Source organism: Equus przewalskii, chromosome X (assembly GCF_037783145.1).
Source record: "Equus przewalskii isolate Varuska chromosome X, EquPr2, whole genome shotgun sequence".
NCBI lineage: Eukaryota > Metazoa > Chordata > Mammalia > Perissodactyla > Equidae > Equus > Equus przewalskii.
In genome coordinates, this window is record NC_091863.1 from 9,971,047 (window position 1) to 9,977,046 (window position 6,000).

Sequence of the window (6,000 nt, forward strand, 5' to 3'; positions counted from 1 at the left end):
TGATGGTGAGAATCTGGCCTGCAGCTGTGAAGGGCTGCCCCGAAGTGGGCTTATAAGAGAAAGGTTACATATGTATACTTTTGAGTAAAAAATTATCCCATGTATATCTCTAATCAATTTGGGAGTGTAATATAAATTTTTTCCATTTTTATGTTGTCATTTTAGTTGTTTGTTGTGGTTTCCCTCACTCTGTGGCTGCTTTCTGCAGCATGAAGAGTGCTGGATTAAGTGAAATTAGGTACAAACTAGTTACCCTTTCCTTCTCAGAAATTTCTTTGAGAGCCTATGTATTCTTGTCACTGAGTCATGTTGCTCAAAACACATTTGGTATTGCCTTTTTCAGGTATAAAACTCATACAAGAGAGTCGGTGTTTATCAACTTATGGTCATGTGTCATTTATAACCAAAACCACAATTACTAACCCAGAATTCCACTCCTAGGTATATACTCAATAGAAATTCATAGTAGCACTATTTGTAATAGTCTCAAGGGAACAACTCAAATATCCATAATGTTCGTTGTGAGTAGAATGGATAAATAAACTGTGGTCTATTCATTCAGTGAAATACTACCAAGAAATGACAATGAACAAATGAATGCTACTCACAGCAACACAGATGAATTTTAATTATGTGGTGTTGATCAAAACAAGCCAGAAAGTACATACTGTCTTGTTCTACTTATAAAAGTTTCAAAATCAGGCACACAATCTATGATGGAGAAGTTGGGATGGTGTTTACCCTTGGAGGGGGTGCTAGAAGGGAACCGAAGGACGGACTTCTAGAGGGAAGCTCATTCTGTTTCTTGATGCTTTTTGAATGGGCATGTTGACTTGTGAAAATCATTGGGCAGCACACTTATGATTTATGCACTGGCTTTTCTACCTGTGTTATATTTCCTTTTTTTTTAAAGATTTTTTTTTTAATTTTTCCTTTTTCTCCCAAAGCCCCCAGGTACATAGTTGTGTATTTTTAGTTGTAGGCCCTTCTAGTTGTGGCATGTTGGATGCCGCCTCAGCATGGCTTGACGAGCGGTGCCATGTCCACGCCCAGGATTCAAACTGACGAAACCCTGGGCCTCCAAAGCCGAGCACGCGAACTTAACCACTCAGCCATGGGGCCGGCCCCCTACCTGTGTTCTATTTCAATAGAAATTTACTTTAAAAAGTAAAAGTACTACCCCCCTTTAAGATGAACCTCATCTATCTGACTTTGTGCCAATTGACTTGGGACACCTAGAGTGAATTCACCTCTCAATACCAGGCAGATGGTGAGTGAAGTTACACAGACTCATGTATAATCCAGCCACCAATTACTCTTACATTAGGGATGTCCTCTAGCCTACCATCCAGGATACCAATGGCCCCTGGACATCAGCTGGCTGCTGGAGGTGAATAGCATTGGAATCTTGAGGGGGGGGTTCAACAGGCCCAGAGGCTGAGGCCTGAGGAAATATTCCTGCTGCTCAGGAGCCTGGAACCCTCACCTTCTCCACATCTATTGGTCTTTCTGGACAGTGATAGAAGTTTCCACAGCCCCATTCCCTATCCCTGTCACTGCCCTGTTAAAAATGTTTTTCACTCATGAGTCCAAGCTGCAGTCACACAGCTCTCCTGCTGAATGTGCGATGCTTTCCACGGGTGTCCTTCATGTCTCAGATTCTTTCTCAGAGTTCTAGGAGTGCCCCCTGGTGGCAGCCTAAATGAGTGTGTGTGTTGCTGCCACCAGGCAAACAGCAGAGGGCCGTCTTCCACATCTCCTGCCCTCTCTTTGCTACCTTTCTCCCCTCCCCAGTGTCTTGTGAACTCATGTTTCTTTCTAGGTACCCTGAACCTCCCAATTCGGTCACCCCTGAGATCTTGAAGAATCCAGTCTTGTAGACTTTTCATTCTTTCCCAGTTCACCCCTATCAACCTTTACTGGTCCTATGTCCCATTCCGCTGGTCTCTGACAAGTGAAGGGAGACTACCCTTATAAGATAACTCAGGCATGGGGAATAAAGAATGCAAGTGTAACCTTCCCCAAGTAATATTCGCTCTTTTATAATAGCAGCTTCCAATGCCTTAATACAAAGGAACAAGTAGGAAGGCAATTTCAGCACCGTGGTAAGATAAGGGCTTCTCTTCTGACGGCCCTCAAGTCATACAGTTACATCAAGATGGGGGCTGTGTTAGTTAGTGTTTGACAGTAGCAAGCAACAGAAACAGACCTCAGCTAACTGACAGCAAAGGGAAGTTACAGTAAAGAAGCAGGAGTGGGCAGGCAGATGGAAAGACCGGTGATCCAGCCTTGGAAAGGAGCTGCAGGGCTAGAAGCAGAACTATGGGAAAAAGCCATTGCTGATCAGGACACCACCACTGCCAGAATGACCTCTCACCATGTTAGTCTCCACATTACTCTGCTCAAAATTCACATTTCAGGAGGGGTGTGCATTTGGCTCAGCTTCGGTCATGTGGCTGCCCCTTGGCCGGGGCAGATCTGGGCACCTGACTGGCTGTTCAGAAGGTGGGCTGAAAGCTGGGTGGCCCAAACCTACCAAAGTCCACCACGTGGACCCCATCATGTAAAAGCTGGGATTGAGTATATGTAATTGTCCCAGCTAACAAACCAATCTAAATGACTTACTCTTGTCATGACAAAGGAGTTGACATCTTCATTCTCCTCAGCAACTAGAAAACTAGGTGATGTTTGGGTCAGGTTTGAAATGAAGAACAACCAATAAAAACTATTATATGAGCCAAATGATGCAGCACACACAATGTGTTAGATTGTTATGGAAAAAAAATGAGGCCAAAATGGAAAAATGCTTCTCCTGGGTACCATAAATCAGAACAGTACACTTCTGGCCAAATGTGTCTCCCCATGAAGACTTAGAAAACCTGGAATGAACATGGTTATCCTTTATATTGTGGTTTTTGATGAACGGCCCCTTCTGGCAGCTTGCGCAGGTCATATGATGAAAGGAGGCCTGTGGATGGTGCATACAGTGTCACTCCATGAGAACGAGCCTGGAAACCTAAAACAAAGGAAGCACACAGACCGATGATTTTTACAAAAATGACCTTACAAATGCTCTTACAAAATGACCTCCCTTTAAAAGAAAAACCTGAGAACCAAAACGAAGTGAAGCATTTCATGGAGCAGTCCACACCTCAAGATCACTGGCAGGCTATATTCCTCCTGCTAACAAGCCACTCTGACAAAATGAAATCCCAGATGGTGGGCTTCGGCTCAGATTTCTTAACAGCAATGCAAAAGGCAATTGAGTAGGCAGGCAGAGGTCTTTGAATAGAGTTGGCATCCTTTCATCCATTTTTGGGGTACTTTTTCTATATTTTTCTGATTAAATGGAATTTTGAGGCATTCTCAGTAACCAAGTAATATAAATGTTGTTTCATTGCCTCTGAATTTCCATCCTGTGATATGCACAAAAAACGTAATTGAAGCCAGACTTGCTGGTCCTTCATTTCCCTGCTAATCTGTTGCCATAATCTATTGTAGAATAATTTATATTCTAGAGAAATGACAAAATGGACTAATCGTGTGGGAAAGGAGAACAAGAGGTATGGAAATGATCTAAAGATTACTACAGGTACAAAAGGATGTCAAATGGGACTTCTCCTGACTCAGTTTCACCCAGGGCCCCAAAGCTGAGCACAGTGTTAGGTGCCCACTGGTTCTAAAGAGACATGCTAGACCATCTACACAGGGCTATGTGGAGAACCCCACACTACTTCTGCCACCCAGGGCCCCTCACCCCTCTTCAGCTTATGTACAGGAGAAGGCAAGAGTGGAAGAGAGCTATTAGAATTCTGGAAGCTTCCTTCTGCCTTCCAGGCAAGTGGAGGGGGACTTTGAGAGAATCATTCAGAGAGACTGACAGGTGCTCCTGTCATGAAAGGGCACAAGAAATGGTGCTTGACTCACCAAAAAAACTCAACGGGTGGAAGCCAGCTCCGGCTGCCTAAGATTACCCATGACGGCAAAGAAAGCGGCTGCAGCGGGAGCAGTCTCTGCTTCTAGGACTTGGTGGGGGGCAGAGCCGCTGGGGTTTTCCCATGCGCTAAGTGCACATCAAGCAAGTGGCTGGGCTTACGTTGTTCTGGAAGGACCTCGCCCAAGAGGCCTGTCTGCAGGTGAAGTGACCCAACAGAAAAAGGCTCAGTGACACATGCCACCAAAAGCAGGAGCTGGTGGTCAACCAGACAGTGTATCATCTGAACCAGAGGATGGATGAGTAGGGGCCCCCAGCAAGGGGCGGTCTCCAAAAAAATCCCAAAAGTGAGCCCACAAAAAGAATTAAACAGGCAGCATTTGGACATGAGCACGCAGAGAGCAGCAATACGAGGTAATATCATTAATTGTATTAGTGTCCTGTGGTTGCCATAACAACCTGGGTGGCTTAAAACCACAGAAATTGATTCTCTCACAGTTTTGGAGCATGAAGTCCAACCTCGAGGGGTTGGCAGGACTATACTCCCTCCACAAGCTCTAGGGGAGAATCTTGCCTTACTTCCAGCTTCTCGTGACTCCAGGAGTTCCTTGGCTTGTGGCTGCATAATTTCAATGTCCACCTTTGTCTTCACATGGCCTTCACCTCTGTCTCTGTGTCTTCTCTTCTGCCTCTCATAAGGACACTTGTCATCAGATTTAGGGCCCACTGGGGTAATCCAGGATGCTCTCATCTCCAAATCCTTCATTATATCTACAAAGACCCTTTTTTCCTGAATAAGGTCACATTCACAGGTTCTAGAAGTTAGGAAGTGAACATATCCATCTTTTGAGGGGGCCACCATTCAACCCACAACACTAATCAAAAAAGGCCTTTTCATCACTTCTTCCTCCCCCTGCCCTCACCCTGGAGAGACCAGAAAATAGTGGAGGAAACGGAGAAAGGATGCAATAAGGCGAGTGAAGAAACTGATCCACATGTCTTTGCCTTTGCTGTTCCGGAGTTACAGATCACACCTGAGCTGAGGGAGGGTCAGAGCTTTGAATTGGCTGAGTAGTTGAAGTTTTCTTATTAGATTAGATGGGCTTTTTAACGACCTAAAATTGTTTATTTATACCTGAAAGTGACTGGAAAAGCTGTGGGATTTGCTCAAGCCTCAAGTACCAGACCCAGAGCAGCCAAAGGGCAGGGAAGAGAGCCAACAGGGCTTGTTTCAAGGGAATGGTGAGGGAAAAAACCTTTCTTCTTACTTATCACACAGAGCCCAGCCTTTTTCAATAAATTTGATTCACAGATGTCCTACTTTGTTCTTGTGATAGAAACAATCCTTTAGCCACAGGCTTTTGAAACTAAAGTCTCTTAGATTATATTCAGCATAGACCTGCAGTATTTCAAATTTTTAACACTGAGTTGCTGCTGCTTCTTTACTAATTACAGCTTTAGTCTTGGTCTTGTCTTCCTTCCTTCTAGGTAAGGTTTATTACATTGTTGAGTCACAGAATCACCCTGCTTCCTAGCAGCATCCAATCCAGAGCAAAGCTCTGCTTTCTTGAACCTTCTTCCAAGTTACCTTATAGCAGGGGATCAGCACAGAAGGCTGCCACATTCTCTTAGTTCTACCATCGTTTCGTTTTTATTGGCCCCAGCAGGGAGAGAATGTGTACAGGTCAGAAGTGCAGGATGCACGTGGCTACTTAATGAATGTCTATTACTTTCATATCAACTGATACATGTTAGCCGTGAAATAAACACTTGTTGGATTAACTACTGCGTTTAATAAATAGATAATTCACTTTTTTTTGGTCTATATTTAGCTGAGCGCTGCTTGACTGGAAGCAGAAAGGGTACGTTGTAGAGTAGTTCAACTACCTTTGCTGCTCAAAAACATAAGGGAGTTCGTTTCTTTGAATTCAGGCCCTTGCGCCGGACTGTCGGCCCCACGCCCTACGCCCTCCCCCTGGGAACTGCAGCGAGGCGTCCCCACGGCCGCTGATCGCTCTGCGCAGGCGCCATTTCCCTCACACGCATGCGCTGGTTCCCAGGCCCGT